This window comes from Lactuca virosa, chromosome 2 (genome assembly GCF_052849685.1).
Source record: "Lactuca virosa cultivar CGN04683 chromosome 2, Lactuca_virosa_CGN04683_v6, whole genome shotgun sequence".
NCBI lineage: Eukaryota > Viridiplantae > Streptophyta > Magnoliopsida > Asterales > Asteraceae > Lactuca > Lactuca virosa.
In genome coordinates, this window is record NC_136427.1 from 121597208 (window position 1) to 121610757 (window position 13550).

Consider the following 13550-nt stretch of genomic DNA (forward strand, 5'->3'; position numbering starts at 1 on the left):
GACTAATGCGCCCGCAGTATTCATGGACTTGATGAATAGGGTATGTCGTCCTTACTTGGATCAGTTCGTCATCATTTTCATCGATGACATACTTATCTACTCTCAAATTAAGGAGGAACATAGCGATCATTTACGACAAGTCCTAGGAACCTTACGATCAGAGAAGCTCTATGCGAAGTTCTCTAAATGCGAATTTTGGATTCGAAGAGTCAAATTCTTAGGATACGTGGTTAGCGAAGAAGGAATCCACGTGGATCCATCCAAAATTAAAGCTATTGAGAACTGGTCAGCACCAAAGACGCCTTACGACATTGACCCAGAAAGGCGTGGCCTTTGACTGGGAAGAGAAACAAGAGAAGGCGTTCCAAATGCTGAAGCGAGCCTTATGCACCGCACCGATACTATCCCTCCCCGAAAGGATAGACGACTTTGTGGTATACTGCGATGCATCCAACCAGGGGCTCGGCTGTGTTCTGATGCAACGAGGTAAGGTCATCGCCTACGCCTCAAGACACCTGAAGACACACGAGGTCAACTACACCACACACGATCTCGAATTAGGAGCGGTTGTGTTCGCCCTGAAGATCTGGAGACACTACCTGTATGGTACGAAGAGCACTATCTTTACAGGCCACAAAAGCCTACACCACATATTCAACCAGAAGAAGCTTAATATGAGACAACGACGGTGGGTCGAGCTACTCAACAACTACGAATGTGAAATTCGTTATCATCCGGGTAAAGCCAAAGTGGTAGCAGACGCCCTAAGTCGAAAAGAATATTCTGGACGAAGAGTCAAGTCATTAACTATGACTATCCATTCGCATCTATCCGCACAAATTAAGGAGGCTCAGTTCGAAGCCTTAAAACCTGAAAATATGGCGGGAGAATCCCTACGTGGAATGGATAAGAACTTTGAAGTCAAGGGTGACAGAGCCTTATATCTCATGGACCAGATCTGGACACCGAGACACGGTGGCTTCAGAGACTTGGTCATGAAGGAAGCGCACAACACTCGATATTCCGTCCACCCGGGTTCAGATAAGATGTATCTGGATCTTAAAAAGCTATACTGGTGGCCTAACATGAAAGTAGAGATTGCTACCTTCGTGAGTAAATGCCTTACTTGCGCAAAGGTTAAGGTCGAATACCATAAACCATCAGGTCTACTTCAGCAACCGGAGATACCTGAGTGGAAGTGGGAGCGGATCACTATGGACTTCATAACCAAGTTGCCCAAGACAACGGGTGGACTTGATACCATTTGGGTCATCGTCAACAGATTGACCAAATCCGCACACTTCCTGCCCATCAAGGAAAAGGACAAAATGGAGAAACTCACAAGAACATACATTAGGGAGATCGTACGACTGCATGGTATTCCTATATCTATTATCTCCGATAGAGATAGTAGATTTACTTCGAGGTTCTGGCAGTCACTACAAAACTCCTTAGGAACGAGGCTGGACATGAGTACAGCCTACCATCCACAGACCGACGGACAAAGTGAGAGAACTATCCAAACCTTGGAGGATATGTTGTGAGCCTGTGTGATTGACTTTGGGAAGGCATGGGATACTCATTTACCCCTTATCGAGTTTTCCTACAACAACAGTTACCACACGAGCATAAAGGCTGCTCCCTTTGAAGCCCTCTATGGCCGAAAGTGCAGATCCCCTCTGTGCTGGGCTGAGGTGGGTGACACCCAGTTAGCTAAAGGATGAGTTCCTGACAGCACTCTCACCGGTCCAAAAATCATTCGGGAAACGACAGAGAAGATCGTTCAGATTCGTGAACGATTAAAAGCCTTTAGAGACCGACAGAAAAGCTACGCAGACAAACAGAGGAAACCTTTGGAATTCCAACTGGGAGACCGAGTCCTTTTGAAAGTCTCACCGTGGAAGGGCTTGATACGCTTCGGAAAGCGTGGAAAGCTAAATCCAAGATACATAGGGCCTTTCGAGATTCTCGCTAGAATCGGCCCCGTAGCTTACAAACTCAACTTACCCCGCGAGCTGAGTAACGTACATCCTACCTTCCACGTCTCGAGCTTGAAAAAGTGCCTATCTGACGAGACTCTTGTAATCCCACTCAACGAGATCGAAATCAACGAGAGCCTCAACTTCGTGGAAGAACCAGTAGAGATCATGCACCGAGAGGTCAAGCAAACGAAACAAAGCCGTATCCCGATAGTGAAGGTTCGCTGGAATGCCAAGCGAGGACCGGAATTCACTTGGGAGCGCGAGGATCAAATGAAGCTGAAATATCCTCATCTGTTTACTTAGTTTTTTTGTAACAACTTCTTTGCTTAAAACTCTAATTTCTGGACGAAATTCTCTCTAATGGGGGGATGATGTGACAACCCGAAATTTTTAATCTTATATAGTAATCAATTCAATCAATGTTAGACTCATTTTTGCAACCTTTTAGCACTATTTAGAGTCTATTCGAGTATTCTAAACTTAGTACATCAAAGGAATCAGTGTTAGGATGAATTGGTTGAAGTTCTAGTCATGAAGCAAACCGAAAACCCCCTCAAAAAGGAGTTTTCTGTCAAGACCTTAGAGTTTTCGGTCAAGGTGACCGAAAACTCCATCCTACATATATATTTCATGATCATTTGGATCATTCTTTCCTTTTCAAAGCTAGAAACATCCATTCTATCTCAAGTATCATCGAGTTCTTCACTTTGATCTTCAAAACTGTAAGAATTCTTTCCATTTGATTTGTTGTTACAAAGCTTTATCTAGTACAACCCTTTGATTTCCTCCATGAAATCATCTCTTTCAGGTTAGATCTTCAAGAACACCAAGAACACACACTAGTGTTTTGGGCCGAAAACACCCTTCTTTGCTTCCATATTGTAAGTATCTATCTCCTATACTTGTTATCTAGTAAGGATACTTGATTTAGGGCCTTGAAAACATCCATTTCTCAAGAATAATAGGTGTTTTCGGTCAAGTGCATCTCCCTTGACCGAAAACCCTAAAGAAAGGTGCCTTTAAGACCTTAAACTCACATAATGCTTTGGATGAAACTTAGAACCCCTATACATACTTGAAAGCTCTTGAAAATCACCTTATGCACCAAATATCATGAGTTTTCGGTCTTAACATCATGGACCGAAAACCCTAAAAATCGAGAACCATTTGGACCGAGAACCATTTGGACCGAGAACCATTTGGACCGAAAATACCATTAGGACCGAAAGCTCCTAGGAACATACGACTTAGACCAAAGGCTCCATTTGGTAACCATACACTCATTTTATGTAATCATTAATGATAGTAACACTTCTATAAGAGCGTTTTCTAGTCTATGAGGGTGTTATCCTTCTTAATTAGTTGTATAAGCACTAATTGCATGCATATATGTGTCTTTATATGCTAAATAGGATCCGTGTGTGTGCTCAAGTCTTCACTTGACGCTTAGCATCCTTTTTCCGATCTTACATTCGCATCACTCATTTCAGGTGAGTTCATACCCCTTAATCAACCTTTGAAATAATTTTAAATGCTTTTATGGGGGGGGGATACAAGTTGAAACATTCTAGATATTGCTTTAATCACATGTGATTAATATCTAGAACAAACAGAAGGATTTTCTATTACTTTCAAATTACTATCAAACTTATGGATTTCAAGCACTTCAAAACCCTTTATCAAACTATTTTAGATGCTAAAACTGTTTTCAAACCTTCTTAAACTTACATTATTTTCAAACTCATATCTACACTAATATATTTATATAAGTAAGACTTGAAGGACTTAGGACTGATAGCTCACCTTATTTCCTATTCCTTGTTTGGTTGTGGACTTAGGGTATCCTGTTATTTGTCCGAATGTCGTTGAACTCTTAGTTATATATCATATATATATGTATTGGATATAAAAGCTTTCACTTCAGTTCAGTACCTTTGTGTAACGAAGACATACAAACAACATTACTATTTAACTATAATAGGTATAGTTAAGGGATTACTACTCACTATTACTACTACAACGATACATACAAGAGTCAGTACATTTACGAGTCACTACATAAGTACTACATTGAGAAACAATACATACTATACACTATACAAGAGAACATACTATACACTATACAAGAGAACATAGTATACACTACACAAGAGGATATACTATACACTAGTACAGAGAAAACATTACGACCTACTATACAAAACTTTTGAATACTATAAACAGAATGTGACATACTACTTCTCGATACGACACTGCATTGTTGTATCACCTTGTAACCAGAGTCTCCTGGAGGGAGAGCGGGCATTGTGTGTATAGATCTATACAGGACAGAAACTCCCACACCCCGACTGCTAGCTACAGTCCCAGCCGATAAGGCCAAGGGGTGACAGAATGTTATCTCACTACATATGACACCGGAGGGTCATCAGTTATTCAGCCGTCGATCAGCATGGTTACATACGAGTTCACATTCAAACCTTTAATTAACTATCTAAGAATTAAAGGCAAACGGACTTCCCGAGGTGTATTGTACATTTAATACTACATGGAGTCTGCATTTTTATCATTTTCAGCCAGTAGTACCACTGCTGAGGTAAAACATTATTTTCCCCTATTACAGTTATTTTGAAATCATCTCGCATAAGTGAGGTCTTAAACTATATTTTCATAAGGATAGTTTCACTAGGGAAAACTCTTAAATTTACAAAAGAACAAACATATAAACAGTCGGGTCCTTGTAGAAGACTACATTTCACTAGAAAATATAGGATTTTCTAGGGAGTATAACTATTTACAAACATTTGAAATTAGTTACTAACATTTGCACTATGTTGTTACATATATTTTCATACAAGCAAGGACACTAAATACTTATGAACTCACCAGCGTTATGCTGATAAACTCTTTCAAAATAACTTGTATTCTCAGGTCATCAGTAGACAGGTACCGATGAAGCTTTTGAGAAGATGGAACACATATAGGACTCATCTTTTATTTTGATCATGCTTTTGGTGTCTTACAAACTATACAGAACACGCTTGTATTAAAATTATTATATTAATGCAATGGATGTTGTTGCTTGTCTTTACTATTATGCATTGTTATGATACTGTACATGACGTCTTCCACCCCAGAACGTTTCCGCCGTTCCGGTTTTGGGGTGTGACAATCTTGGAAGTCATACTTCACTTCCTCCACCTCCTTCAATAATTCTCCCTAACCCACAAGTTCAAAGACTTGAAAAATTCCAGGTCAATCAAGCCCTACTTGAAATGAAACATCAAGATGGAAGGCATGGGTTCTTCAATCACTTCCTGAGTCATATAGTGAGTTCATTAAGGACTACTATATGACAGACCACGACGTGACCCTTATTGATCTTACCTATTTTCTTGTTGCTGGTGAATCAGCAATGACTTGGCGCACTGGAAAAGCAAATTTGATTGGAAGATCTACTCCCCAAACTTCCATGGACATTGACAATGGAAACATTGGAAGTCCAGAAAAGATTTCTCTTTCCAAGGGAAAGACAAAGACTAAGTTTGTGATTGTCCCATGTACCATTCCCAAAGAGTCTATATGTTTCTATTGCCAAGAAAAGGGGCATTGGTTGCGAAGCTGCCCTGACTACCTGAAAGATCTAACAAAAGGTAGAATCGAAAAGTTTGACTCTGCTTCAGGTAAGTCTACTGTCTAACTCTATTAAGTTCCTAATTGTTGATTCATAATACATGATGTGACAAGGTTTCATTTTGATGTTTTGTAGGATCATGCAAAGGGAAGGAAGCTTAAAGGAAGACTATGATGAATCTGATCGCGAAGATGGATTTCAATCGCATGGTTCGAAGATCGGATTTTTGAGCTGTTGCTTAGGAGTTATGATAGATTTCTAGGAAATATGTAATAACATAGTTTTCATTTTTAATTGCATTGCAAGGAAAAGTTTTTTTTCCACATTTTATTAATAAATAAAATTTTGTTTTATTTTATCTCCTTACAATGGCATTTGTGAAATTGATGTTTGTATGTTTCTATGTTAGCAATATGAATTTGATTCTTTCGTTTGTGGTAATGTCAAAATTTTCCAAATAAGGAAAGATTCTCATCACCAAAGTTTCAATTGGATAGAAACTTGGAATCATACAACTTGTATTGTATGATGAATGAGAATTTTCATCTTTGGTAAATTAAGACTGATTCCTTGTTCACATGTATATGTGAGTCAAGTGAAGGACTAGGGGATCGGGTACACTGGGTGTGCGCTGGTCAAGATCTACCATAAAGATCGATAAGACTATTCGTCATGATTTACTAAAGTTAAGTAAACATGGTTATGCTTACAAGTTGAAGTATAATTATGAAACATTAAAAAAAGGTTCAATGTATGGCAGAACGAATGAGAAGAATCAAATTAGGCAAAAAGATAAAAGTTTCTCCAATTTGAAAGGATGGGAGAGTACTTTAGTATCGTGTTTTATGATCGTCTTAATGATTAGTGAAAACCATATCACAATTGATCCTCTAAGGACACCTTAGTGCACTAGTATGGCTAAGAAGAGGAATCATGAATTGTTGAAATGGTTAAGTCAAGAAAATGAGTCATACTTTGTTCCTAAAACAAGTCTTAGAGTCATACTCCAAGATTATGTGTTGAGTGACATTAAATTAAGAATGTTTATAACACTCATCAAATGTAGAGTAAAAGTTTTCTACTCTTGTACATTTGAAATTGGTAAGTTGTGATGTTTTGGTTAAAACAAAGACCAACTAAGACCAAATTGTGTGAAGTGTTTTTCTTGATAAGAATCTGCACTAACTCTTGAATATTTGTTTGTCAAGGAATGGTTCTTGACAAGAGAGTCTTATATGTCAAGAGGTCAGTGGGAGTTTTAAAGATCTTGACAAGTTTCAAGAACTAATCAAGAATAAACCTATTGTTTATCACTAGAACACAACTTGAGGGTTGTAACCTATCGTGTTGACATATTCTTGTTTCTATGCCCATTCCTGTTAAGGTTGACTATACATGTGAGTTCTATGAGTTCGTAGTGTTTGCATGACAACTAGGAAGCAATGGTAGTCCCTTGTGCTACCAGGTGGCAAGAAATTAAGATTGAACAAGTTCAGTTCATATGAGTTTGGATTTGTCGCTAACCTTGTCTTGTGATTATGGTTATGAGAAATTCACATGGATAGGAACACATACACCATAAAATCTAAGTGTCATAAGGTTTCTCTCCGATTCATGAAAATGATGGTGAGGAAACGCTTTCACTAAGTAGATTTTAAGGAGATAGCAATTGTGATATTTGCATTCTCAAATTTGATTATGATTACGACATCCCTTTTCATAATTTGAATTGTGAGAAATGGAAAAGGGTCTAAACATTACAGATTTATAGTTGTAAATTCTGAAATTGTTTAGACACACATGTGAGCTATCTAAGGGAAGGTGTATGATTTTGAGAAGCCTAGATAAAGTCTTATCGAAGCATCTCGTATCAGAAATCTGAACTTTGGTAAGAAAGTCAATAAGTATTGATTTCTAGAAGTCCAGCTGATTTCTGAGCACATGTCAAAGCTAGTGGGAGCATAAGTGATATGCTAGTAAAAGTAATGATTATTATGCTAGTGGGAGCATAATCAATTATGATGAATGTTGCAAGTTAGCAATGTTAATTATAGAAAATAAAAGTTTCAATTTGCAAGTTACATGGTTTGAAAAATTGTTTTGCTATAATTAAGGGAGAGGAATTCATACTTCATTTCAAAATCTAAAAGCTTAGATTGAGATTTTAATCAAATTTAGTCAAATATATATATGAATGTTATGTTGGAACGGTTCAACATAAGGAAATTCTATATATGGAAATGTTAATTGCGTTCTCAAAATTTGGATATGATTACGGCATCCCTCTTCATAATCAAAATTTTAAGAACATGGCCAACATAAACATTATAGCAAAAGACTGATTGAGTATCATGTCTTTATGTTAGACATTATGAATCGTATCCCATATGCTTCGGGTATAGGATCGATTGCATATGCTATAATATTCTCGTGTTCAAATTTTCCGAATGCCTAGGGAATTTAGAAGGGAAAAGGAATAGAACCGGATATGACTAAAGTGGTTAAACAACTGTTAAGGACAATCTAAGGTTTGCCAAATATTGGTCACTTAAGGATAGTTGGAAGTATAGTAATGTAATGACCATATTGACATTATTATGAATAGATAGTAGTCTATTAATAATGAGTTGTCGTATGTAAAATATGGAATATTTTCATATTGGGAGTTGAAGAATAGATGAGAAAGTTAGAAACTTTTATGCAAGAAGGATGTTCAAAGGAATATACTTTGAATTTGAGACTTCATTTCCATGGAATTGTCTTGTAACAATCTCCAAAAGGAATATTTTGTAATATCATTGGTCAAGTCTCTGTGACTTTTGGCACCTAGATATTACAAAAGAATCATTGCATGATAAGTCTAGAATCTAACACTTTCTAGCAGTGACAAGAATTTGGAATTCTTACACTTGCGATAAGGATTTGGAATTGTGAAATGAGCATCATTGAATGTTTTCAATTGATCTATTTCACAAAGTCGGGACCATAGACAAACATAGTGTGCATGCTTGGAGCATGGCATAGCTATTGTTTTAATTCAAGTATTAGGTTGATTAATCGAAACATTATACAATGAATAATGTGTAATCAATATGGTGATTAAATAAAAGGTGTTTTATTTATATTCATAAGTTCTTAGACCATATTGGATTCGATTATTCTTGTGTTTCACTTTGCATGTTTTGACTTCCCGAATAACTAGGTTATTCAAACCATCCACAGTCAATCATACTTTGGAAGTAGGTATTGAGGCAAGACTATCATGAATGGGTCTGTAGTTTGTCTAGGACAAAGGGGCTGCAGTGTTCATGAGTACTCCTGGAATAAGATTCGAGTATTGGATTCAACCCACGCTCATTTGAATCACTTCATGGATTTTATCACGAGTGATCATGAGACGATAATATCTTATATTCTTCAAACGGAGACATGTGAGTTGTAGTTGCGAGTCGGTTGCACATTGACATATGTAAACGCACTAGTAACTTGGATGTTATAAAACATATGGTTGTATGTAATTTGATGAGTAAGTAAAAGCGAGCATTTGGTTTGAAGTTTATCCGTTCCTTTTACCCCATGTGGATAAAAGTGATATATGTGGGCCCCTCAATGATTTAGCGATGACACCAGGCCTGGACTGATTCGATTTGTTCAATTAGTCGGTCGTCATAAATCAGAAATCGAGAAACAACAGATGGATAGAGAGAATGATTATAATCCATGTCTCAATCCATATGATATCTAGAATGGAGGAATATATGATCCCTTATCTAATGGACGCGTCATTGAATAGGTCAGAGTTCTACAGCGGTTTTTAAGAGCTGTGATTGCTAGTCAGGTTGGAGTCATGCTTGCAATGATTGTTATTAGACTTATCCAAGTGGGAGACTGTTGGATTAGTGTCTAAGTCTATAACTATAATTGGTATGTACTTGACCCGAGAGTAGCATGGTCCAATTGGGTTGCATGGCACCGGAACAATCTGAAGGATGGATAATTAAGAAGAGGTTATTTATGGTTTATTAATATATTATAAATTCTAATATATTAATATGAAATCAAATTAATTAAATTATTATTGATCAATAATTAATTTGGAATTAATTTTGTGATCAAAAGAGACTAATTAAATATAAGGGGTTGATTTGGTAAATCTTTCATTCTTATAAAGTGGGCTTATGATCCATAGTTCTTCATGTTGGGCTAAACCCATGTGGTAACCCATGGATACTCCATGGAGGTTTTAACCCATGGAGCATGAGGGATATGGAACGTCAGTAGGGTTTACATGGTGTAACCCTAGTTTGCCACACTATATAAGAACACCTCCAGCTCATGAAATTGGCACTTAAGTGAGGACTAAGGAGTGACTAGTGGAAACACAAGAGGGCTAGCCAATTTTATGAGTGCAAGTGACCTCCTCTCCAGTTCCTCTATTGTTGGTGGTGTTATGTGATTCCATTTGAGGTGCAACACTTGGGGAACTAAGTTCTTAAAGGTCCAAGGCTTCCAACTACAACAAAAGGTATGTCATCTAACTTGTTTTAGTACCCAAGTATCAAAGTTTTGTATGCTAGCTAGGGTAATACCTTGGAAAGTTCAAGTTTGCATGTATAATAGAGAAAACATAGATCCAAGGTATCTAGGGTTGCATCCACACCTTAAGAGTGTTAGAATGCTCAAAACCCTTCACTTTAGTCGTATAGAAGGCCTTTTAAATCAGATTTTTGAGAAAAAAAGCTTTGATTTTGAAAGGAATTAAAAGGCAACCACTTTGGCTCTGATACCAATTGTTGAGAGAAAAACTTGAACAAATATTAGTTACGAGATAATAAGTTGCGAAATTAAAGTTAATCTCAGTGGATCTTGTTAGCTCAACAATAATAATAGTTAGATTACGGAAATGTAAGGAAAGTAAATAGCAACAAGTTTATATATATAAGAAGTAAACAAGTAGACACAAGGTTGAATCGTAACAAGGTTTGCATGCAAACACAAGTTAGTATAAGATGAACAACACAAGTGAATAGGGACTCGGTTTAAGTATCAGTTAAGCTAACTTAAGATATAGAGATGAACAATCTGATAGTTTATAAACTTTTAGTGATAGACTAATAGTTGGTAAATTGGTAAGGAATACATGAAGTGGGAAGCTCTATTTATAGAGTCCCAAAAGTTACATCAAAGAGTAAAATAATCGTAAAGTGACTGACTACGGTGACCATGAATGGTTCACCGAATATTACACAGAATACAAGCAATGTCAGTAAAGTAACTTAAACTATCTTCATGCATAACTCCATACTACGGTTCATCGTTAGCTCTGCGTCATAAAAGACAAGAACAGTCTCCGGTAGGATCTTCTCTACGGTATCATCAAGGCACAAGGTATGCGGTTCCTTTTAGCTGAAGAGGGTCACTTTTTTTCAACATAAATCTTCATAAACAAATTTGAAGCTTGGGTTTGTTCTATACGACAAAAAGAAGCATGACATAGAGGAAGATGTATTGTTTTAGGTCATCGGAAATAGTGGACGGTGGTAAATTCGAGATTGGTTATAGGGGAGGTCAGTGACAGGTTTTGTTCTCGATAGTGAAATTATGGGAGGAAGAGAGGCAGATGAGCGAAGTAGGTGGAATGACGAGGTTGATAAGGTTTATAGAATATTAAGAAATTCAACCAAGCATATCTTTGTGTGATTGCCATGTATTTATGATCATAGAAAATAAAAGATTACAAATGATACGTGCATGGATTGTGATTCGCCAAGTTCAAGTTCCAAACCAATCTCAAGTGGTTACAATCGTAAATTATGACTAGTTCCCATTGCTTTTAGTTGTGAAATTTGTAATATGATTACGATTAGATGCGAAAAATGTGACTAATGGTTGGATGTGAGACGTTGCGAATGCGTCCAAGCAATCGTAACACATCGGAGTCAAACCATTTTGCTCATTCGAATAGGATGGTTGTGACAAGTTGCGATTAGTTGCAAATAGTCGTAGCCGGTCACAATCGTTTGCACTTCATTTCTATGTTGCTAGTTGCAAAGGAGACTTGGTTGCGATTGGTAGCCTGGGAGAGTTGAATGTGAATGAATGGTGGCTGAATGTGAATGGTTTCTATTGGATGAAAATGATGAGTTTGTGCGTTGACCTTAGAACTATAATCCTTGGAAGTTGAAAGGATGCCTCGGAAACTCAAGAGACACTTTTTATTGTTGGAACCGATTTCTTTAATAAAAACTTTATGACTAGTTTTTAATAAGACATTAATTGGCATAACAATTAGGTGACTTGTGATTTCTTTAAACCGTTAGATTTTAAGGCTATATAAAGCCATTTTCATTTTGAAGTGTCGAATGTTGAACACATGAAAAATTAAACTGTTGTTCATTAGAGTTGTTGCGTACAATTTAAATCTGGTTTTTGTTGGGACGTGTTTAATAGTATTGATCTCGAAATCAAGTTAATAGGTCTTAACTTGTTTTCACCGAATTCAGATCAATTTGTCTTGATTTGTTTTCACTGAAGTTTCAAACGACAGGTCTAGTTTAATGTTCACATCTATCCTTTTTGTTCTTTGTTCTTGTCGTTGTTCTTGTTTGTGTTGTTATTCCACTGCATAATTTGGTTCCAAGCTCTAGTTTTCTTATCAACTGTGATGCTGGAAATCCGAGTCGTGTTGTGAACTTTTGGAGCGGTCCAAATATGCATCATTTGTGGTATCAGAGCCCCAAGTTCATGTGAGACAAAAGTTCCTACTGCAATGATCAGATCTAAGTTTCAACTAGGTGTTGTTGAATTTAATTGTTGTTGTTCTTGGAAAAAAAGAGTTATTGTCAACGTGTTGTTGATTTGTTGTTGTTAAGCCGATGTTATTGTTCAAGAAAGAAAATGGGGATTTTTCAGCGACTAGTCAAGATGATTCAGATTAAATCAGGTTAGCGAGACCAGATCTTTCATACGAAGTCTCTGGTGGGAGAAAAAGGTTGTAGCGTGATTATCGATGGGGATAGCAGTACCAATGTGGCATTGAGTGAAATGGTGTCAAATTAGGTTTGGCGAAAAAAGGCCACCCAAACCCGTATTTTTGCATTGGTTGGATGATAGAAACAAGGTGATTGTGACTAAGTAGGTCCAGGTGTGTTTGAAGATGGGATCTTATGAGGATGAGGTGCTTTGCATTGTAATTCCAATGGATGCATGCCATATTCTGTTGGGATGACCATGACAATATGACAGGGAAGTGGTGCACCGAGGGAGAAGCAATGAGTATGAACTGAATTTTAAGGGGAAGGAGATCACTTTGAAACTAATGTCTACGGGTGATGTGAGGTCGATGTGAAACCAACAGGGTAAGAAGCCATGTCTCGCAATGATGACCACTAATAAAGAGGAGGAACAGGTACTAGACCAAAGGGAAATAGTTCACATGCTTGTTGCGAAAGCAGATGTGAAAGAGTAGCAAGTTTCGCAACAGGATGGTCCAATCGCAGCATTACTCGAGGAGCACCGGGACATGGTACCGAAGAAATATGGATCAAGTGTCAATAGTAGAACCACAAATGATGATATATTGGTTTATTGTGAGAATAGTGATGAGAATCCGATGCACCGGGATCGGAATTTTGACACCCTTAGAGATCGACATATCTTTGGGAAATCATTTCTCGTTGATAACGTGATGTTCATAAAGTTCTTGGTATTCTTTTTGGGGTATGTGGTGGTGGACACGTTGTCTCAGCATCATGTTTTGATAACAACTTTGGTTTTTCACTTATTGAGAGTTGAGAGTGTAACAAATTATAATTTTGTTGAGGTGTTTCGAAGGTGTACAAGTGGTTTCAGTGGGGAATGTGTTTTGCAAAGTGGGTTTCTATTCAAGGGAAACCGTTTTTATGTGCTCAATCATCCGATTCAAGAGTTACTGATAT